The sequence below is a fragment of the Microtus pennsylvanicus genome, chromosome 5, assembly GCF_037038515.1.
Source record: "Microtus pennsylvanicus isolate mMicPen1 chromosome 5, mMicPen1.hap1, whole genome shotgun sequence".
NCBI lineage: Eukaryota > Metazoa > Chordata > Mammalia > Rodentia > Cricetidae > Microtus > Microtus pennsylvanicus.
The window spans coordinates 87,653,329-87,676,693 of NC_134583.1; the positions used below are offsets into that span (position 1 = coordinate 87,653,329).

General features: G+C 48.2%; 1 protein-coding gene and 1 pseudogene across 5 annotated transcripts in view; one reads left to right on the plus strand and one right to left on the minus strand.

The window, feature by feature from the left end:
* Positions 1-2,856: 2,856 nt before the first annotated feature.
* On the minus strand, positions 2,857-3,480 carry LOC142851370 (phospholipid hydroperoxide glutathione peroxidase GPX4 pseudogene; annotated as a pseudogene).
* Positions 3,481-14,978: 11,498 nt separating this feature from the next.
* The window catches only part of Pc (pyruvate carboxylase), a 98,999-nt gene continuing 90,612 nt past the window's right edge, over positions 14,979-23,365 (plus strand). Inside the window, exon 1 of one of the 5 annotated variants that reach the window (XM_075973043.1) lies at positions 14,979-15,209. The gene's annotated coding sequence lies outside the window, so the exon portion shown is untranslated. Of the gene's footprint in view, positions 15,210-21,137; positions 21,169-23,365 lie in introns of those variants that run through there. The other 4 variants (XM_075973048.1, XM_075973044.1, XM_075973042.1 and 1 more) reach the window with 4 other exon arrangements.

Consider the following 23,365-nt stretch of genomic DNA (forward strand, 5'->3'; position numbering starts at 1 on the left):
TGGGGCCTGCTGGCCTCCTAATTGAGTTGCATTGGTGAGCTCCTGGTTCAGTGAGAGACCCGGTCTCCAAACATAAGGTGAAGGCTGTCAAATGGTTGAGAGGGTTAAGGCATGGGCCACCCCTCCTGACGACCCGAGTCTGATCCTTGATGGTGGAAGGAGAGAACGGGGGCCCACAGGTTGTCACCATACCACCACACGTGCCGCGACACTCACGCTCCAGCTCTCAAGAATGCACAGGAAACAGACAAATAAATGAATGCAATTTGAAAATCTAGAATGGTGAGGTCAGGCATGGTGACGCGTCTTCAACCTCAGTGCTGAAGAGCTGCAGTCAGGGGAATCTCTGCCAGTTCGAGGCCAGCCTGGTCTACACAGCTAGTTCCTCTCAAAAATAAAAAATAAAATAAAATAAAAATTAAAGGTAGAAAACGGCAGAGAAAGATACCTGATGTCAACTTCTGCCCCACCCCCGCGCGAAAGTCCCCCTCACACACATACACTACATAGAGACACAAAGAAGAAAATCAAAAAATGATACATAGTAAATATTATTTCACTGTACCAGACTTTTGTTGTTGTGTATTTGTGGCTGTATATAGGCCAGACTGGCCTCAAACTTGCTGTGTCAGAGGACAGTCTTGAACTCCCGATGCCCGTTTTCACCCCTGAGTTCTTGGATCACCAAGGTGAGTCACCATGCCTTGTGTAGCTAGTGCTAGGGATGGAACACAGATTCTTGTACGTGCTAGGCAAGCGCTTTACTAACGGAGCTACATCCTCAGCCTAGAAGGAAAAAAATGAAGAAAAGAAACAGGACAGTTCCTGGAGGTGTCAGACGCCTGGATTTTTCCAGCCTTGGCCTGGCCTTAATATTCTAGCAAAGCACACGGTTAAGAGCCCAGGCTCTGGGGACCACTGTCTCTAGGTGAGCTGTAGTCTTACTGCGCGAAGCTCTGCGACCTTGACTTACATTCTGCTCTCCTAAGTCCCCTCAGCTGTAACAGGGACAAAGAGCTCAGGCTGCTGTGTGGACTAACTGGGGTGCATAGGTCTGGGACCCTGTAAATGCTCAATTAAAGTGAGTTGATGGCATTCATTGTGTTGTGGTTATTGTTGTTTTCAGTTTCTCTGGGTAGCCCTGACTGTCTTGGAACTCACTTTGTAGGCCAGGCTGACCTCAAACTCACAGAGATCCACCTTGCCTCTGCCTCCCGAGTGCTGGGATTAAAGGTGTGTGCCGCCTTCACCCAGCTAATGGCATTCTTTCTTGTGTGTAAACCCTTTCTTGTAAGTTTCCTCATCTGTAAAATGGGTTGTTTGGAAACTAACACACATCATGGACATGAAGTGAGGCTACCCACTGCAGCTCTCAGATGAGACCGGGGAGAGAAGGCCGTGGTCTGGGCCAGTGATTCCCTGGAACTGTATAATTCGAATGCCAAGGGGATCCCACACATCTGGAGCGCCCCCTTTGAGCATTTCTATTTTTAATGTCCACATTTCTGGGGCTAGATTTGTCACCAGCCTGATGACACGGTGGAAGGAGAGAACTGGCTTCTGAAAACTGTCCTCCGGTGTCCACATTCACCACACACACCCCAAATATGTGTACAAGTGTTTTGGCAACATGTCTGAATGTGTACCATGTGCATGCCTGGTGCCTGAAGAGGCCAGAAGAGGGAGCTGGATCCCCTGAAACTGGAATCCAGAGCACTGTGAGCCACTGTGTAGGTGCTGGGAAAGGACCCTGGGTCCTTTGCAAGAGGAGCAAGTGCTCTTCATCCCTGATCCATCTCTCCAGGCTCACATTTCCAAATTTTGTTTTATTATTTGTTTGCTTGAAACAGGGTCTCCTGCTGTAACCCAGGCTGCCCTTAACTCAAGATCTTCTTGCTTTAGCCTCTCAAGTACTGGGATTATGGGCATGCATCAACATGCTTTACCTATGTGTGTGTGCACGTGTGTGTGCATGCGTGTGCAAGCACGCACACACGCTTGAGCACAGAGGTCACCGGACAGCTTTGGGTGCCAGTTTTCTACTTCCACTATGTGAGTCCTGTGAATACACGGAGGTTGTCAGGCTCTGCAGTGAGTATGTATGTTGACCATTTCATCAACTCATAAATAAATCTTTAAAAACATTAAAAGTGAATCCCTGGCCTTCAGCATTAGCCTGTCCCACAATCCTGTTCTGAAGCAGACCCGGGTCTCTTTTTGTTGTTATTGTTTCTCACTGTGTAGTCCTGGCTGGCCTGGAACTCACAGAGATCTGCCTGCCTGTCTCTTGAATGCTGGGACTAAAGGCGTGTTCTGCCATGCTTGGCTACTGTTGAGACAGGGTTTCCTGCAACCCAGAATGACCTCAAGCTCGAACTCCTGCTTCTTCTGTCTCCATCTCTCAAGCGCTGGGATTACAGGTGTGCGATGTACCTATGCCCCTAGTGTGAAGACACCCACACCCTTTTGCTGCTTAAAAGACTTCAGAACCATTAGCATGCTTATCTCTGCACCTGTAGTCAGCTCAGATCTCCAGCCTTGGTAAAGTGCTTGGCTGGAGTGTACCAGGCCTACCTTCTATCCTTGCCCCACAGAAACTTAGGGCTGTGGGAAGGGTGTGGTCTGAGTCCAGAAGGTGCTGCTGACTCACCGAACCCCCATCGAGCCCATAACTGGAAAGTACCCCCTTGCTGAACATTTAGTAATTTTTTTTCACTTTTCAACATTGTATTACCACAAGGCAGCCAAGGTGAAGCTCCGGACCTTCCTCTGGTGGGGGATGCACGCCAGGTCCTCAGGACTGCCCCACCAGCAGGCTGGTTTGCAGGCAGGCCATCCTGAGGGCTCCAGGGGTCACAGGGCAGGGGGGCTCGGCGGGGCACACACTTGTAGGGCTAGAGATAGCATGGCAGGTCTTTCTCTCTCACCTTGGGCTCCTCCATGGGACCGTAGTGCCTCATCATGCAGCCATTCTGATCAATGAGAAACTTGGTAAAGTTCCATTTAATGGCATTTCCCAGCATGCCCCTGCCCTTGGGCTGGACTTTCATCCGTTTCCACGGTGGGTGGGCATCGTCCCCATTTACACAGTTCTTGTACATGTCAAACTTGACATTGTAGCTGGCTGCAAACTCCTTGATTTCTTGATTACTTCCTGGCTCCTGCTTCCAGAACTGGTTGAAGGGAAGGCCAGGATTTGTAAACCACACTCAGCATGTCAGGCATGCAGATCGACTAGCTGAGTGCAGTTTATGTCGGTTTTGCCTCATTAGGAGGCTACGTTGGTGACGTGCATACGAAACCCTTGTACTTATCCAGGCAAATCTGTGCCCATCGATGTCCTTGGCTGAGAATTCGTGCGTTGAGCGCGTGGGATGCGCACGTGGTGCCTGCGAGGCCTGGAGCAGCAGGACCCCCGCACAGCCGTGCAGGCTTCTGTTTGTTTGTTTTTTGAGACATGATTTTGTGGGGGCCAGCCATGATAAGGTAAGTCTGGGCAGGTCACCCAAGGGAAGTTCTTTACTTCCAATCATTATCACCTGGGACTCTGGCCACTGCCGAATTTAAATGCAGTCTGGAGTCTCAGTAGTTTATCCTGAGACGATGCCTGACCCCCACCCAAGAGCAAACCATTCAAAGGAACTGCCTGGCATTCCAAGAGCTGTAACTAGAGACACCTGACAGCATACCTCGACAGGACACCCCTAGATTAATGTCAGCCAATCAGGGGCCCTAAACCTCAGAGACCCCTCGCCCCCCCCCACACACCTCTACTACTATAAAAACCCTATTCTAATTGAGCTTGGGATTCTCCGGATATTCCTACATATTGCACGTGCTGCGGAGAAACCGAGTTTGCAAACTTGATTAAAATAAAGGCTCTTTGGGTTTTACATATGGGACTCGGTCTCCTTTGTTGGCTTTTGTGGGGATCCCACGAATTTGGGCATAACAATTTTATATAACAACCCAGGCTGGAACTTAACTAAACAGCCAAGGAAGATTTTGAACTCTTTTATTTATTTATTTATTTATTTATTTTTTGAGATAAAGTCTATATGGCCTTTTGGTTGGCTTGGAACTCACTATCTATGTATGTAGTCCAAGCTGGCCTCAAACCTGGAGATCCGCTTGCCTCAGCCTCCCAAGTGTTGAGACTCGAGGCACGTGCCACCACCTCTGGCTCTTTATAATATTTTTCAGATTTATTTTTATGTATGTGAGTATTTTGCTGGCATGTTTGTGTGTGCACCACATGTGTGCTGGTGCCTGCTGAAGTCAGAAGAGGCAGTTCAGTCCCTTGGAACTAGACTTATAGATGATTTATGGACCACCATATAGGTGCTGAGAAATGAACCAGGGTCCTCTGCAAGAGCAATTGCTCTTAACAGCAAGCAGAGCCATCTTTCCAGCCCCTCATCTTCCCATATCTAGTGATACCTCCGAAGAAGTCTGCTCCACCCCTTGGTCCTGGGTAAGGTGGGCTTTTCCTCTGGCAGTCCAACAACGTACACACCCACTTTAACCCTTCGCTGCACATCCCCTGGAGACCAGGAAACCATTATCTTCATCTTTGTGTCTTCAGGCCCAGACACAGTGTTAAATACTAGAGGCTGTTAGTTACCCATTGCCACAGGACAAAAAATTACTTGGGGGAGGACTGCAGGCCTTGGATGGGACCAAAAGGTCTTCCCGCTTCCTTCCTTCCTTTCTTTCTTTTTTTTTAAAGGTTTATTTATTTATACATACAGTATCCTGTCTGTAGGCCAGAAGAGGGCACCAGATCTCATTATAGGTGGTTGTGAGACACCATGCCACCATGTGGTTGCTGGGAATTGAACTCAGGACCTCCAGAAGAGCAGTCAGTGGCTCTTAACTGCTCCAGCTCCCCCCCCCCCACACACACTTTTTTTTAAAAGACAGTCTTACAGCCCTGTTTGGCCTGGAACTATGTAGAGCAGGCTAGCCTTAAACTCAGGAAGTCCACCAGTGTTGGGACAAAATTTCTGCAGCACCACACTCTGCCCTTATCTGGTTTTACCCATTATCTCTCTCTCTCCTGCAGTTTTTACTGGTTCTGGAGCTAATCTCTTCACGGGTTTCATCTAAACCTCCAGAGAGCTTAAATGAAATTTAGTGGCTTAAAACAACATTAGTGGCTTAAGACAACACACTGTAATTATCTCTTTGTTCCTGTAGGTGGGGAAACTGGGAGTGGCTTAGCTTGGTGGCAGCCTCTCAAGAGCTCCCACCGAGGTGGCCCAGGGCAGTAAAAGTGCTTCAAGCTCGCTGGATTATTATTAGGCCAAAGGCCTCAGTTTCTTGCCAGCTGTTGTTGCTTGATCCTCTCTTCAAAGAGCCTCTCGCGACAGAGCAGCTTGCGTCAGTCAGAGTGAGCAAGAGTGAGGCTGGAACTCAGGGGGAAGACAGAGCCCCGCTCTGGATGTAACATTGGGAGCGGCCATCACTGCTTTCCGCTATCTTCTGTTTCTTAGAAGCTAATTGCCAGGCTCGGCTGCTGCCAGTGCGGGGAGCTGCACACGGAGGCTGTGCTATGTGATTATTTCTTAAATTTTTATTAGAAATTTAAATACATATGATATACTTTTGTGTAGATTCTCTCCCCTCCCCCAATCCTTCTAGATCTTCCCTCCCCACTCAACTTTATGTTCTTTCTCTCTTTCTAAAACGAGACAAAAGTAAAAAGAAAATCAGTAATAGAAAACAAAAGTACGCACAAAAAAATCCATGGAATGTGTTTTGCATTGACTCCTGGGCCTTGGCTTGTCCTGGGGTACGGTTTGCAGACCCAGTGCTGTGGTTTCTGATTTTTTTGTTTTTGTCAACTTAGCACAAGCTAGAATCACCTGGGAAGAGAGACCTCAGCTGCAAAAACACGTCCGTCAGACTGGCCTGTGGGCAAGTCTGTGAGGGCATTGTTTTGATTAGTGACTGATGTGGGAGGGTCCAGGCCTCCGTACGTGGTGCCATCCCAGGACAGGTAGGCAGGGTTGGATAAAAAAAGCTGAGTGAGTGGACGATCCGGTCAGTGAACCGCATCCCTCCTGGTCTCTGCTTCAGTTCCTGTCCCGACTTCCCTTCATGATGGCCTGTGACCAGGATGTGTAAGTCAAATAAACCGTTTCTCCCCAAGTTGTTTTCTGGTCATGGTGTTTATCACGGCAATGGGAGGCAAACGAGGACAGCAGCCTGGTGTACTTGGAGCCGTCCTAGGGAGGCCATTGCAAGAGGCTTAGAACTCCAAACCCAGGGCACTGCTTAGGTCTAGGGCCTTGCTCTGTTTTGTTGTCTCAGCTGGTCTGGAACTGTGTAGCCTCAGCTGGCTTTAGACTTGAAGGATCCTCCTGTAGCCATCCTTTCAGGGAAGAAGACTCCTAGGGAGACACTAATGCTATCAGCCATTGAAATCACAGACCTCAAAGGAATCTCTGCTGGGTGGAAGGAAAGGTAGAAGGCCTGGTGCTAGCTGGAGGAGCCTGCCTCCCAGGAAGGGATTTCACAGAGCTGTGACAGTTTATCTGACCACTCCCAGCTCAGCTCAGTTGACAGATGTGCACTACCAGCCCAGTTAGTTTCCTTAGTTCAGACCACGGGTCTATATTTCTGGTTTTTATTTTTATTTATTTATTTGATTTTTCGAGACAGGGTTTCTCCATAGCTTTTTTTGGTTCCTGTCCTGGAACTAGCTCTCGTAGACCAGGCTGGCCTCTAACTCAGAGATCCACTTGCCTCTGCCTCCCGAGTGTTGAGATTAAAGGCATGCGCCACCACCGCCCGGCTCATTTCTGGTTTTTAAATGTTCACAGAAAAGATGGGATGGTTCTCAGGTTCAGCGCTACCTTATCACTTGGTGACAAGCGCTTCTACCCACCAAGCCTTCCCACAGGCCCTCCACCTCACCACTTGGGGTGAGTCAAAGTGAAAGCAAACAATCCCATCTTTACTGAAAAGTCCTGGGAAAGCTGCTGGGAGGAGAGCACTTGGTGCTTAAGGTTTCCTGTGTGGGAGGGGAACTTACTTTACAGAGCCAAGACAAGGCCTGTCCTGATATGCAGGGGCTGGTGTGGTTGTGTCCTCAGGGGCTGGTGTGGTTATATCCTCAGGGGCTGGTGTGGTTGTGTCCTCAGGGGCTGGTGTGGGTTTACCTCAAGGACTGGTGTGATTGTGTCCTCAGGGGCTGGTGTGATTGTGTCTCAGGGGCTGGTGTGGTTGTTTCTCAGGGGCTGGTGTGGTTATATCCTCAGGGGCTGGTGTGGTTGTTTCCTCAGGGGCTGGTGTGGTTGTGTCCTCAGGGGCTGGTGTGGTTATATCCTCAGGGGCTGGTGTGGTTGTGTCCTCAGGGGCTGGTGTGGGTTTACCTCAAGGACTGGTGTGATTGTGTCCTCAGGGGCTGGTGTGGGTTGTTTCCTCAGGGGCTGGTGTGGTTATATCCTCAGGGGCTGGTGTGGGTTGTTTCCTCAGGGGCTGGTATGGTTATATCCTCAGTGGCTGGTGTGATTGTGTCCTCAGGGGCTGGTGTGGGTTGTGTCCTCAGGGGCTGGTGTGGGTTGTGTCCTCAGGGGCTGGTGTGGGTTGTATCCTCAGGGGCTGGTATGGTTATATCCTCAGGGGCTGATGTGGGTTGTTTCCTCAGGGGCTGGTATGGTTATGTCCTCAGGGGCTGGTGTGGGTTGTGTCCTCAGGGGCTGGTATGGGTTGTATCCTCAGGGGCTGGTATGGTTATGTCCTCAGGGGCTGGTGTGGGTTGTGTCCTCAGGGGCTGGTATGGTTATATCCTCAGGGGCTGATGTGGGTTGTTTCCTCAGGGGCTGGTGTGATTGTGTCCTCAGGGCCTGGCGTGGGTATGGCCTGCTTCCTAAGCTTCTTCCTCACCTGGGTGCCCAAATTCCCTTAGTTAACAAGCACAAGAGCGTTCTCTGCTTAAACCTACTGCAGAAACAGGTCTGGGCAGAGGCCAGAGAAACTGTCTGTACAACCAGGTCCCAGGCACTCCTTATCTTATGGGATATCTTGGGACTGCATTGTTCAAAATGCTCTGGATTTAACACGGTGTGCTTAAAGAGGCCTATTTCTAAACAAAGCCCTTTGTTTTGAAGTCTGTTCTTTTTTACCCCATGTTTTTTCAGGTGATCCAAGGTGGTTGCCAACTGGAATACAAAAGAAGCACAATCCAGGAGTTCAGGCTGTGGGTCAAGAGAGAGGTCCCGTCTGTTCTGGGAGCCTCAATGTTCACATCTGTCAAATGGGCACAGCATTCCTTAATACTTGACAGGATTACTAGGTAACCCACAGGGGTTGTGGCTCTGAGTAACATGTGGTAGTGACATGGTGACTGTGGTGAGGTGTCTACCACAGGCTTTGTGCACTTGAGCATCAAAACAGCAATGTGACAGGGCAGAAATTTCATGTTCACTGTGGTGAAAGAGATGGTATGTTCACCCCCAATAAGATTGGGAGGCACAGCTGGGCAGTGGTGGCTTGTGCCTTCAGTCCCATCACTTGGGAGACAGAAGCAGGTGATCTCTGTGAGTTTGAGGCCAGCTTGGTCTACAAGAGCTAGTTCCAGAACAGCCCCCAAAGCTACAGAGCAACCTTGTCTTGAAAAACAGAAAAAAAAAAAAAGATTGGGAGGCACTTTGGAGGTTGCTGTCCACCCCTTTGCTTGTTGGGAGCCATAAATTTAGAGGAAAGAGAGAGGATCTCGGAATTGGCAGAGCCAATTACAGACCAGGTTGGCCTTGAACTCAGATCTGCCTGCCTCTGTCTCCCCAGTGCTGGGATTAAAGGCATGCACCACCATCTCCTGGCTGGTCAGAACATTTTGCAGAGATGGGAAGTTCATGCCAAAACCCAGAGCAGGAGGAGACTTAAAAGAATGGGGCAGGGCGGGGTGGGGGTGCGCAACAGGATTAAAAGAACCTAAAAACCACAACAGGGAAGACATTGAGATTTAAGTTCCCTCCAACCCAAAAACTATACCCAGGCAAAGGCACAGGGCAGCCTTGCACAGCTGCACAGTTTTGCACACTGCACAACTGATGCAAACTTATGGGGCAGGCGGGAATTGCACCCTAACCTAGGGACTCTGCAGGTGTCAGGGAGACAAAGAAACTTCGAAGAGATCAGAATGAAAACTTGATGTGGGAGGGTCTTCTGTTTTGTGTTGATTTCATTGGTTAATAAAGAAACTGCTTTGGCCATTTGATAGGCCAGCCCTTAGGTGGGTGGAGTAGACAGAACAGAATGCTGGGAGGAAGAGGAAAGTGAGGAAATCGCCATGCCTCTTCTCTCTGGATCAGACGTCATGGATCCAGCCACCAGGTCAGACATGCTGAATCTTTCCCGATAAGCCACCACCTCGTGGTGCTACACACATTAATAGAAATGGGTTAATCAAGATGTGAGAGTTAGCCAATAAGTGGCTGAAACTAATGGGCCAGGCAGTATTTAAATGAATACAGTTTCCATGTAATTATTTCAGGGGATAAGCTAGCCAGGCGGCCGGGAGCCAGGCGGCAGAAACGCAGCCTGCTGTTCCTTCTACAAAAACTCGGGTTAGATTGACTTCATTAACCTGGATCAAGATTTCTAAAGGGTCTCGGGAGGCAGAGGTAGGCGGATCTCTGTGAGTTCGAGACCAGCCTGGTCTACAGAGCTAGTTCCAGGACAGGCTCCAAAGCCACAGAGAAACCCTGTCTCGAAAAACCAAAAAAAAAAAAAAAAAAAGATTTCTAAAGGGTCTGATCAGAGCCAGGCATGCCTTTAATCCCAGCACTCAGGAGGCAGAGGTAGGCAGATCTGAGTTCCAGGCCAGCCTGGACAACACAGAGTGAGTTCAAGGACAGTCAGGGACAGTAGAGAAATCCTATCTGAAAGACAATAAACAAACAAACAAACAAGAGTCTGATATCAGGTGATTCATTCAGAATTTATTTTAAGCCAACTATAATCTGGAAAGACATTTCCTGGTGTGATATAATCCTCAGTGCACAAGGAAGTGTGATTACATCAAAACTCAACTCAGGGTACTTGTTATTTTCCCCAAGAAGATGGGTTCTAGAGATAGGCTACCTAAGATAGGGCCTAAGGGTCTAGCCTGGTCTCAGTCACACAGATGGGGTAGAGGTTATTTGCACTATTAGGCAAGTCTGGTCCTGGTTGTGGGAGCTTGGGGGAGCCTATGGCTATAAGAATCATTTAGATTACCAGTCACTTCCGGTCCTAGTTGTGGGAGCTTGAAGTGGTCTCACCCAACAGATACCACATAGCACCAGCTCTTAATCACTTCCAGTTCTCAGATTTCTAGAACCTAGAACCAATTGTTTGTTTGTTTTTCTTTTTTATATTTTTCTCACTGCAAAGACAATTCCATGTGTTTTAACATTCCTGGTTTCTCTGAAGATCTGTGGCTGCAAGATTTGTGCTGTTCTCCCCAAACTAACCCATGTCTGGTTGGCCATGGACTGTGGGAGGCACTGCTATGGACCCAGTGACTTCCTGACGGCAACCTTTGCCTCATTTTCATGAAGGCCCAGAATGCCTTAGCAGTACTGCTATATGGAAAGCAACTTCAGAGACCCAGTAGTGTGGCCTGGGCCCTTGAGGACCTGGAGGAGGCAAACGGTGAAACAAGAAGAACCGGGGTCTACCCATTGCTCTTCCAGAAGACCTGGGTTGAATTCCCAGACACCACATGGAACTCCAGTTCCAGGGAATTTTTTGTCCTATTCTGACTTCTGGGAACACTAAGCAAAATAGCCATATACAGAAAATGATAATAAAATAATGCTTTAAAAAAGAAGAGTTGGGCGGTGGTGGCACACACCTCAGCACTCAGGAGGCAGAGTTCTCTATCAGTTCAGGACAGTCAGGTCTACAGATCAAGTTCCAAGGTAGGCTCCAAAGCTGCACAGAGAAACCCTGCCTTGAAAAAGAAACAAACAAAAACAAAACAAAACAAAACAAAACAAAAACGACCGACAAAGAAAAAGAGAGAGGGGAAAGCTATCGCTCACTGCTCCTCTCAGGGCAGCTTGCTTGCTCACACCCCAGACTTGACCTGGCATGTTGCAGGGTGTTGGCTGCAGTTGGTCCTTCCTTCTTCAATACAGAGGTCTGCACTCTTCTGTTCTGCGGACCTCTCTGCCTCTGGGCCAGTTTCATTTACTCCAATTCACTTAACTACTTATCATGGACTGGGTTCTCTTTATCAGGGAACTACTGTTTGTCAAACTCAACTCTATAAGAGGCTCTATTTAAAAGTGAGCAGGGGTTAGAAGACAGAAAGCACATCACTCTCCAGTTTGTCTTTGTGGAAGACAAAGAAGCTAGATGGCCTTACAGGAGCCCCTGAGATGCTGGGCACACTTCCCTCCCTACCTGTCCGAGATCCATATCCTATGTGTCACAGACAAACTTCTAGCCAAACCTGCCTAGGCCAGGCTCTGCTCTTTTGTCTGATCTTGCTTTCTGTTGAAATCTCTTAGGATTCCAGACAAGTTTCCTAAGAACTCAACAATCGTTGTGGGTTGGTCAGAAAGTGGGGAAAAAAAAAAACCAATAAAAAACTTTCTGGGCTCCACCCCAGCTTTTCAGGCACATAATCTCTAAGAGTGGGTGTGAGCCCAGAAGTCAACTTGGTTTTATATTTAAGAGCACAAGGAAGATTCCTTTTTTAAAAAAAATGATTTATTTATTCTTATTTTGTACATTGGTGTTTTGCATGCTTTTTCTGTGAGGGTGTCAGATGCCCTGGAACTGAAGTCACAGACAGTTGTGAACTGCCATGTGAGTGCTGAGAATCCAGGCCCTCTTTTTTTTTTTCCTTTCCAGGTCCTCTTGAAGAACAGCTAGTGCTCTTAACTAGCTGAGCCATCTCTCCAGCACCACCAGGAAGGTTCTTATCACCACAGAAGCCCGGCAAATACTTCTGAGGTCTCCTGGTGTTTCTCAACAGTCACAGAAGACCCGGCTGGAGAGCTTCTACACCAGCACAGAAATAAAGGGGCCCTCAGTCCCCAGGGATGATCTTAGGTGGCTTGGGTAATGCTGCTGGTGTTTCTGACTTCAGAAGGTAGAGCTCAGGCTGTCACCACCAGCAGCAGTACCTCTGGGCCCTGGAATGGAATCCATCCCCAAGTCTTTCAGGGAACCTCATCCAGGGGCAGGTGAAGGCCTGGGTAGACTGGAGTCTTGTTTCCTAATCTAACCTGAGCTACATAATATAGATGCTAGATCTCACCGTTCAGGGCCTACAGTTCCTTTGTCTACTCACTTTCTGGTTCTGTCTTCATCAGTTTCTTTGCTCAGGAATGAGTCATTCGGGGTGGACGTAGAACCTTCGGGAACTACCTCAATACTTACAGGAACCAAGCAGAGCAAGTCACACCATCTCAGATTGTTGCGTGGCCAGTTAAGCCTTTCTGAAGGACATAGGAATCCATGTCTTATAGCTATTAGTGGAGATTAGTTATAGACAAGAAATGAGGAAATGACAGGTAATCATGTACTAGGAAAATAATTAGGGCCAGCAATTAAAAGACTCAGTCACCATTAAGTGCAAACCCCTTTCATGGGGAAATCCACTTAGAGGTGAGGCCTTTGCCCAAGGTCACATAAAAAAAAAAATTAGACCGGGTGGTGGCCTTTAATCCCAGCACTTGGGGGAGACAGAGGAAGGTGGACCTCTGTGAGTTCAAGGCCAGCCTGGTCTACAGAGAGAGTTCCAGGACTGGCTTCATAGCTACTGAAAAACCCTGTCTCGAAAAACAGTAACAAAAAAAATTTAGAGGGGTTAGAAATAGCTCAGTGGTTGAAAGCACATATAATTCTTGTAAATGATCCAAGTCTGATTCCCAGCAGTAATTTTAGGCAGCTCACAAATGCCTGTAACTCCAGCTCCAGGTTAACTAGTACTCCTCGGTCCTCAGATGAACACATACACATAAGTAAATAATGACAGCTGGGTGGTGGTGGCACACGTTTTTAATCCCAGCACTCGGGAGTCAGGTGGATCTCTGTGAGTTCGAGGCCAGCGTGGTCTACAAGAGCTAGTTCCAGGACAATCACCAAAGCTACAGAGAAACCCTGTCTCGGAAAAAAAAAGTAAATAACGATAAAACAAAACAGTTTTTTAAAACGTTAGAGACCGGGGTGAGGTAATGTGGATCTCTAATCATTACATTAAAAAGTAGAGGATGCCGGGCGGTGGTGGCGCACGCCTTTAATCCCAGCACTCGGGAGGCTGAGGCAGGCGGATCTCTGTGAGTTTGAGGCCAGCCTGGTCTACAAGAGCTAGTTCCAGGACAGACACCAAAGCTACAGAGAAAACCTGTCTCAAAAAATCAAAAAAAAAAAAAGTAGAAGAGTTTGAAGCTAGCCTGTGCTACACAATAAGTCTTTGTCTCAAAAACAAAACAACTCCAAAACATGAACAAAAGGGTATGATCTTGAACTTGAGCGTTCGATAGAACAGACCTCTTGGGGTTATAGAAGGAGCTCTATAGCAGCCAGTAAAAGGAGCTCATACACAAGGACAGTGAGACCCCATCTCAACAACTCTCAACTCCCGATCCTCAGCTGAGCCTGGTGGCACATGTCTTTAATTTCAGCGCTGCGGCAGCGGCAAGTGAATCTAGGGATCCCAGGCCAGCCTGACCTACATAGTGAGTTCCAGGTCAGCCAAGGCTACACAGGAAGAGCTTGTTGTCTTAAACGAGCAAAAACCAAACAAAAAACTCAAACCCAAACTTCCTGATTCTCTTGCCTTTGAACGGCCAAGTGCTGGGATAAGAGTTTTGTGTCATTGTGCCTGGCGTTTCGGTCATAGTTATTAGGAATATGAAGAATTTAATGCAATGGCTTAAACGGGGTCTTGCCCACCACTCTCTCTGGCATAACATCAAGTACGTGCTTAGTACTTAGAAGAGATAAGTGAGTCTGGAAAATTGTAATTTAAATCCATATTCTCCCACTAAATAGCTGTATTGTACTGGATCCATGCAGGGTAGGGGTTCTGCCAGACAAAAGGAGGACCCAGAGTTGTCCTTCTTTTTAAACAGGACTTACTGCAGAGGCCAACCTCGAACTCAAAATCTTCTTGCCTCAGTCTTCTAAGTACTGGCATTACATACCCGTGCCTGCTCGCCCAGCAGCAAGCTCTACGTAGCAGAATCGTGGTCGATAGCAATTATTGGTTAACGCGATGTTCTCATAACTCTTGATTGTCCTGTCAGGAAGTGGTTATTTTTCTCTTCTTGCCCTTGAATGATGATCGACTGTAGATTTTATTTGTCTTATTTGTTTACTGTCTGGTCTCCTGTCATTGGAAGGCAGGGCTTTTGCTTGGTAACTTCCCACTCCTGGTTTGGCACAGAGCCCAAATTATAAAGCTTTCCTTTCCTTAGCTAACCGAACCTTCTAGAAAGAAAACCTTTAAGGTTCTGAGCGGTCCGGCATTATAGATCAAGAAACGTAGCTCAGAGACGTGGAGCTACTGCTCCAAGGTCACACAGAGGCGGGCTCCTGACCACCATCCCCACTCACGCAGGTACTAAAGGACGCAGACACGCAACCAAGCAGCACCGGCGCTTCCTCCCTCCTCATGCCCTTCGCTGAGGCTTTTCCTGCGACCTCTTCTCTATCCGCTAACGTCTACCTGCGTCTGGCAACGCTGCCCCAATCCCCGTGCATCTGTTATGATTGCGGTTTCCAGAGACACGTGCTACTCAGTGAATGAATCGCACGTACCCACCCCCGCCGACAGCCAATCAGGATGAGCTAAAGCCGGACCACTTCCGCCTATTGCGGACTCGGGCCACGCCAGATGGCCCACGTGAGGCTCCCAAGAAAAGGGTGTAGGCGGTGGCGCGTAGGGGGCGGGCTCTTGACGCCTCTTCACCAATCAGAAGGCCCTCCGGAGACGCGAGGGGTGGGGCAGACGTGAGGCGCCAACGCTTAAACGAGCGGGGTAGGTGGGTGCAGGGAGGAGCCCTAAAAGGGGGAGCGGTGAATGATAGACCCGTTCACCCAATCCTAGGAGGGGTTGGGCTGCCTCAACCAATAGGAAGTCTGATGGGCCGGGCCTGCGCTGCAGCAAGTTCGGTTGCGCGGAGACCGCAGCTGTTCTCTGTCAGTGGAGGCAGAGGCCGTCAGAGGCGGCGGCCACGGCTTGCGGCAGCGGGGCGGAGGTGAGTGTCCGCGGCGCTCCGCACCTTCCTCTTCCTGCTGCAGGTTGCCGTGGGTGGGAGTGCGCCGGCGCCGGGGACGCTTATGTAAGGGTAGCGCGCGCCCAGGCGGCGCGGGCTCCGGGAGTGACTGCTGGAGGAGACCGCTGCGGGCTGTGTGCGACGCGGCGCGACACGACGTGCGCAGTCCCATCCTCCCCAGGCACCGGGTCGGCACGGACCCGCCCCCTCCCTTGCTCGGGGCGCCGGGAGCCCGCGGCTGCTGGAGCATCCTTCTGGCGCAGGCGACTCGTCCCGCCCCCCTGGTGGCCCGCTTTGGCCTCAGTCCTGCTCTCGGGGGTGGGGGGGTGGAGCCCATTTTCCAGATAGAGAAACTGACACTCCAAGCCCTAAAGTGCTTCGCGCCAACTTCCCAAGGGCTCGAACTCCACTATATCAGAATGGGACGTTCTAGTTGTCCTCATAATACTGGACGTGTGAAATCTATTCAGGGAGTGTCAGAGACTTTTCCTTGTTCCAGATGTCTGTGCCACGTCTCAGGGAAGCTCCTAAGAGCTCCTGGGTTCCACTTCGGTTCATGTGTGGAAGAAATTCTGAGGCTCCCAAGATGCAATGAGGTGTGACTGGGTGCAGCCCGTTATTTCTGCATCTTCTAAGAGTTTATGAAGCACTTTTGGGAAGTGCCCTTTGGGGCACGGAAGCCCTGACTTTGAGGACCTGTGTTTCGGGTTCCTCCCAGAGTTACTTGCCCAGTGTACTTTGAGCGAGTTGTTTTACCTTTACAGGACTCTTTCCTCATCTCACAAACTTTGGAATCAAGCAAGATTTATAGGTCGGCCGGGCAGCGGTGGCCCACGCCTTTAATCCCAGCACTCGGGAGTCAGAAGCAGGCGGATCTCTGTGAGTTTGAGGTCAGCCTGGTCTACAAGAGCTAGTTCCAGGACAGGTTCCAAAGCTACGGAGAAACCCTGTCTCGAAAAAAACCAAAAAAAAAAAGAAAAAAAGGAAAAAAAAAGGATTTATAGGTCTTTGGCAAAGATTCTTAAAAATCTGAAGGTTTCTTAATTTTAAGAAAAAGTTCAGCCAGGGCTTATTACTGCCATTCTCCTTCTGAAAATACTGAGATCAAAGAGTCAACTAGCTGGGCAGTGGTGGCTCACACCTTTAATCCCAGCACTTGGGAGGCAGAGGTAGGCGAATCTCTGGGTTTGAGCTTGGTCTACAGAGTTCCAGGACAGCCAGGGCTATACAGAAACCCTGTCTCAAAAAACAAAAACAAACAAAAAACCAAGTAGGTAAACTCACTCTCAGAGTCTTTGCCATGTGCCTTCCAGTTGCTCCCTCACCCACTGCCTCCAGCAGTGCTGGCTAGCCTCCTGCTTTTCACCCTTCCCCTGTATATGATGCAAATGCTCATGCTGGGGGAGACTTGCAACTGAAGCTTGTTGGTTTCCCTGTTCTTCACTGCTCATTCTCAAATTATTTTCTTTTGGGGAGATACAATCTTTCAGTGTAGCCAGGGCTACCTTCCAGCTCATGATTCTCTTACCTATTCTTCCCAAGTGCCACATGCCAGCAGTTATAACTCTAGGTCTTTAATTTTTTTGTAATTAATTTTTCTTCAAGACAGGGTTTTTTTGTGTTGTGCTGGCTGTCCTGAAACTCACTCTGTAAACCAGGCTGGCCTCAAACTCAGAGATATGCATGCCTCTGTCTCCAGAGTGCTGGGATTAAAGGGGTTCCACACCCAGTCCCAATGGATACTCCTATAACACATTCTTGCAACTAAGGCTTTGAACATTGTGGAAGAGGGGGTGGAAAGATTGTAAAAGCCAGACCAAGGATCACGGAGTTTGCTGTGAGACTATGTATCCTAGTAATTAATGTCAGATGCTACACCATAAAAATCACCACAACAAGCCAGGCATGGTAGTGTAAGTGTAAGCCTTTAATCCCAACACTTGGGAGGCAGAGGTAGGTTGATCTCTGTGAGTTTGAGGTCAGCTTAATCTACTAAGTGAGTTCCAGGACAGAGGGCTGTCACACAGAGAAATCCTGTCTCTAAAAACAAACGAATAAAAGTCTCACCAACATAACTGTTCAAATGGGCTTTGAATAAGGGTGACATGAACACACATACCAAGGAAAAAGGGGGTAGGGGAGCCAATAAGGCCTCAACCTTACACAAAGAGCTATATGCAGCTCAGGAAATCTGGGAGTGGGAAAGATAGTCTTCCCCAGGGAGGAGCACACCAATTGGTTTTCCAGGACAAAATAATCAGCCGTGAAAACATGCATACAAGTAACATCGGGCTGGAGAGATAGCTCAGAGGTTAAGAGCGTTGCCTGCTCTTCCAAAGGTCCTGAGTTCAATTCCCAGCAACCACATGGTGGCTCACAACCATCTGTAATGGAGTCTTCTGGCTTGCAGGCATACACACAAAGAGAATATTGTATACATAATAAAAATAATAAAATATTTAAAAAAACAAGTAACATCATACATGGTGAGTAGGTTTTATTTAGGTATATGTATGTATAGATGTATACATATATGCATGCAATAACAGTTAATGAGAAAAGAGACTATGAATTTGAGGAGAGGGGGAGGGGTACATGGGAAGGTTTGGAGGGAGGAAATGGAAGGGAGAGATGTAATTGTAATCTCACACTGCTCTTTCAGAAAAAAGAAAGACATGCACCACCATGCAGGCTTTTGTTTTTTTAGATTAGTTTTTATGTAACTGAGGCTCGCCTTGAACTCTCCTGATCCTCCTGCCTCTCTACTTCCTATAAGTGTTGGCACTATTGATGCAGTCCCAGTTCATCTTTTTCTCCTGCAGTACCCCAAGTGCTGTGCTGGGTGCAGTTCCTCCCAAATTCCACATTTCCACTATGTGTCTTTACAGTCCCCAACACTGTCCTGGGAACAAAAAGGTGCTTAATAAAGATTTTGGATACATTGGAATGGCTCATGGTGAAAACCAAGGAGAGTAGTGGGGCTGAAGTCCAGGAAGATAGAAGTCAGTTTAGGGCAGTGGCAGTGGCCAGAATCATTAGGAGAAAGTCAGTAAATTTGAGAGGGAGTTTCATCTCTCTGGAACACTTCTGCCTGAGCCAGATGCCTTTGTGGGTCTTCTCTTTTGTTGCTTCGGGTAACATCTCTTTTGAATGGGCCCCTTTTGTGTTCTAGAAGTGCCTGGCTGCCCCTCTGTTAGTGCTGAGTTTTATAGTGAGATATAGCCAGTGTCTGCAACTCTGAAGCACAGGCTGTCCTGAAGGTTGGAGGTAGTTATGTGGAGAAAGTGCCTTAGGGCTGATTTCTTGTCCAGAGGCATCCTGTGCAGAACTTAACCTGCTCATTCACTGGGATCTCACCTGAGCCTGTGGCTGCCTGCCATGGAGGAAGGCCTGCAAGTGGGAGCTGGGAAATTGGCAAAGAGAATAAACCATTTGTTCTTGTTGAGTGGGAAGTTTTCCTCAGCTTGGCTTTTCAAGTGTCTGGACATGATGGCTTATACCTGCAGTCCCAACACTCAGGAGGTGAGACAGACCAGCCTGAGTCTCATAGTGAGTCCCAGGCCAGCCTCAGCTGCATAGTGAGACCCTATCTCCTCCTTGCACTCCTCAACGAAACAAGACTAATGCTATTTTACCATTGACCTCAAGACTGCTTGACCTTCTTTGAAGTGCAGTTACTAATTGGTCTTAAAAATAAAAACCCAGAGTTAGATATTAGAGGGTGAAAGCTGAAAGATCAGAGAAGCAGAACAGCCAGCCACTAGTTCTTACTGCTACAAAATCCTCAGACTGAATGGGGTATTGTGTCTCTACAAGTCCTCAGACTGAATGCCGTCTCTATGACACCTCAGACTTGATCCTGCACATGTTCATCTCCACCCCCCCACCAGCCGTGTCACCTCGTCACCTCCTATCTCCACCTCCCTAATGCTGGGCTTAAAGGTGTGAGTCACCACGCTTTTCTCTTTTAGACACTTCCAGTCTCTGTAGCCCAGGTTGACCTTGAACTCACAGAGATCCACCTGCCTCTGTCTCCCTAGTGTTGAGATTAAAGGTGTGTGCTGCCACCACAGCCTGGCCTCTATGGATAACTAGTGTGGCTAGCTCCACACACTGATCTTTAGGATTTTTAGCATGCTTTATTTGTTAGCGCACAAACACCATACTTCTTTAGCCCCCTTTGAAACTATTCCCTTTTTCCTTAAGCCCTCTTTAGAGTATGTCTTTGGCTCTTATTTCTAGTGACCTTGTTTTTTTTCAGGGCCTTTCCTCTTATTCTGTCAAAATTAAACTAGTCTTCAAGACAAGGGGCTTTCCTGAATTAAGCTTGCCAAATCTATTCAGTCAGAGATGGCTCTCTATTTTAATATGATGATGATATTAATTTTAAAAGTCACATGCATGATAGGCAGATCTCTGTGAGTTCAAAGCCAGCCTGGTCTACAGAGTGAGTTTCAGGACAGCCAGAGTTACACAGTACATGTATGTGTTGGTGTGTATGTGTATGCTGTCTCTCTTTGATAGGGACTTTGCATACAGAGAGGTGACCTAATTCATTCAAAGTCATACAAGTAGGAATGGCATGGTTGGAACTAGTCCTGGGCTCAGGCCCTGCTGGCTACCTCTTGTTTCATCCCTCTTTTGCCTTCTTAAGTTGGTCTGTAACAATTTATTGGCACTTTTTGGGCAGAGCCTGTGCCTTTTGGCTTGAATCTTTATGCAAGGCGGTACTCAGTAAATGTTTTATTGAATGAAATGTCCCAAACATTCTATTTTATTTTAATGTAATCTATCATGGCAACTGTTTTTGTTTTTGTTTTTTTTTTGTTTTGTGGACAAGTGGCTTCCTGGTCTGTGGCTCCCATTTGCTCTTTATTGGCCAGTAGCTTGAACTGCCCACAGTGGCCTTTGGAAAAGAAGTACTTTACAGAGAGTGTCCAAAGCAGCTGCACACTCCCTGTGCATTCCTGGGGTGGGGGCTTTTAGATAGTGGGGTGTGCTCTAGGTATGGCAAAGAGGGGCCTCAGCATGAGAGGATTAGAGGAAAGAGTTGGGGGTGGTGGAAACAGAAGATGCATGGTAGGTCACGTAGGCCTGTGCTTCATTAGTGTCAAGTTGCACAGTGAGATAGGCCAGCATCAGAGAATCAGGAGCACAGGTAGCACTTGGATTAGACACAGCTGCCTGGAGAAAGTGCATCTGGAGCTGCATGGAGGAGGGAGGGGAAAAATCACTCTGAAGGAAACAGAAACTGAGTTTTTGTTCTTTCATAGTGGTTCCAGACAAGGGTTTTACTTAAATGCTTGTTGCATGTTGACCCTCATCAGAGCATGCCGTTTTCCTCTTTTAGTGCTGGAGATTGAGCTGAGGATCCCATATATGCCTGGCAAGTGCCATATCACTGAGCTATAACCCAGTCTTGTTTATATTTTTTATTTTATGTGTATGGGTGTTTTGCCTGCGTGTATGAATGTTTGTATATGTACCTGTGTGCGCTTAGTGCCTTGCAGTACGAGGTGTCATATCCCCTGGAACTGGAGTTGTACTGACATGTGCCGGTGGGACCTGAACCTGGACCCACTAAGCCATGTTTCCAGCCCCCTTTTTACTTTTTATTTTGCGACAGGAGCTTTGAATTTGTGATTTCTTCTGCCTCTGTACAGGCCTACGTGTAACTCCAGTCTGAGGCAGAAAAATCGCAGGTTCAAAGCCCCCGTCTCTCTCAGTAGTTATTGGTATTGCCCCACCTTTTATAGGTGACTGGGTGGCAGAGCAGTAAGGTGTGGGGTGCAGGTAGCCTTTATAGGACAAGCAGTTCTGTGGGTTCCCAGTGTTCCTGACATTCCTGGGTTCTCTGCGGAGTGTCTGGAGAAATGAGATAGCCCCCCCCCCTTTTTACTGCAGCTAGCATCTGCCTTCTGGAGAGCCGACAGCACTGAGGGTGAGTTCTGAGCCTGAGCCCAGGCCATCATCCCACTGCATGGGTGTTCTTAAGACATTGTCGTCCTAGTGTGCACACTCCACCTTTCAAGTTCAGTGAGTACGAAAGCCCTGGCTTTCAAAAAATCTCCACTTCATCTTGATCTCTGAATTTTTTCTGGGTTTTCCCAGGAAGGTGACATCTGGTTCCCTGCAAGCTCCAGTTGGCAGCTGGCCAGCTGCAGTAGGATGCCCTTTTTCTGGAAGGGTGTGGCTTGGGAAGCTGGTCTGGGGATGGTGGGGCTGTCCCTACAGGAAACTCCCTTCTGTGCAGCCTTTGAGAAGACCCCAACTTAGAGACAGGCATCGTGGTGGCACTCAGTGGTTGAGAACTCTGGCTGCTGACTGAGTCTGGAGATGTATCAGCTGCCACATGAGAGGTGTCTTTCTCAGCTGTAGTAACAGACACTTGGCCCACTTCTCTGATGTCTAGCCACCACAAGGACAAGGGGTAAAGGCAGAATTGTGCCTTTTTCTCCTCACCTAGTGCTTAGCAGCATTGAGCGTTGTCCTCTTTAACCTGCCACTCTTTTTTAGACAGGGCTTTTCTGTGTAGCTCTGGCTGTTCTGAAGCTGGCTCTGCAAAGCAGGCTGTCCTCGAACTCAGAGATCTGCATGCCCCTGCCTCCCAAGTAAAGGCATGTACCACCATGTCTAGCAGGCCTGCCACTCTTAAAGTGTCTCCCTTGAGGCTTTCTCTAGGTTGCAGGTAGTTGGGAGCTGCAGGTGCATCTGCTCAGCCTGTTCTAAGGCATGGGATTGGGCCCCACATCCTTCTCCAGTCCTGTCTCCCTCTGGTTTGCCAGAGAAGATACTCTTTCCCTCCCTCGGAAGGCAGATGCACTGCTCTCCTGTTTCGTAGCTAGGGACCCTGGGGACTTTGTTACTTAGCTTTCTCCAGTGCTCATGTCTACCATGGGGTAGAGATTCTTTTGAATGGGGATTTTTGTTGGTTTTCTACTCATTGTACAAAACATTTTTTGAGGGTGCCCTTCTCTCTCTCAAGATTTTATGTGTTTGGGTGTTTGTCTGTGTACCACATGCATGCAGTACCCGAGGAGGCCAGAAGGTGCTATATCCCTCTGGAACTAGAGTTACAGGTAGTTGTGTGGGTGCTGGGATGTAAACCTGAGTCCTCTGGAAGAGCAGCCAGTGCTCTCAGCTGCTGAGCCATCCATCTCTCCAGCCTAGAACTGGTCACTTTAAGTCCCTATTCCTCTTGTCCTGCACCTTGGGTCAGTAGTTTCGATTCTACCACAGTCTTCTTAGAAAGTCCATGGAGAAAAGGCAGATGGGTACCTATTGGAAATGGTCTATTCTGTGGACATGTGACTTTCTCTACCATGGTTTTCATCATCTTCTCTTTCTGGCTCTGTACACTAATTTTTTTTTTGAGACAGTGTTTCACTGTGTTGTATAGCCCTGACTGTCCTAGAACTCACTTTGTAGACCAGGCTGGCCTTGAGCTCACAGAGATCGCGAGCTGCCACCACCCAGCTACTAATTCTTAGTTTGTGGACTGGTGTGGAAGAAAATGAAGCCTAGAGAAGGTTCATGAGCCAAATTCAGGAGACCAATCCTTTTTTTTTTTTTTTTTTGGCTGTCATCATTTATGGATGATAAATCCATCAGTTAGAAGAGAAAATTAGTCACCAACAAGGGTCTATTCCCAGGTCATTTGGTTTGTCAAATCTTGTTCTTTTCATCAGTTCCCAGGGCTCTGCTACTTCCCCAGAGCTTTCCTTAGTTACTGTAACCAAGACTCTGTCATCTTATTGGGGCCTCCCTGCTCTGAAGCTTTCTCCTGGGGCTCTCAGAGGGAGGGAGGTGTGGGCTGTTGTGATTAAATATCCCACCAGAAGGCAAAACTCATCTTCCAACCCACCTCAGCCTGCAGCTTGTATGTTACTCCTTGTCTTAGTTTGCCACCGGGGCTGGGGGCCAGGCCGGGATATGGCAAGTTTGCTGGCAATACATTGCTCCAGCCATGTGTGTGTGCGGTAGGCCACACTCCGGTGGCAGCTCCTCTCCTGCCCTACATGCAATATGACATCGCAGGCTGAGGTTTCAGGGAAAATTCCATGAGCTGGCTGTGCTGAGTCATGCTTAAGTCTCCTTTCTCCCGCCTGTCACTGGTCAGCCCCAGGTCTGTTTCACCT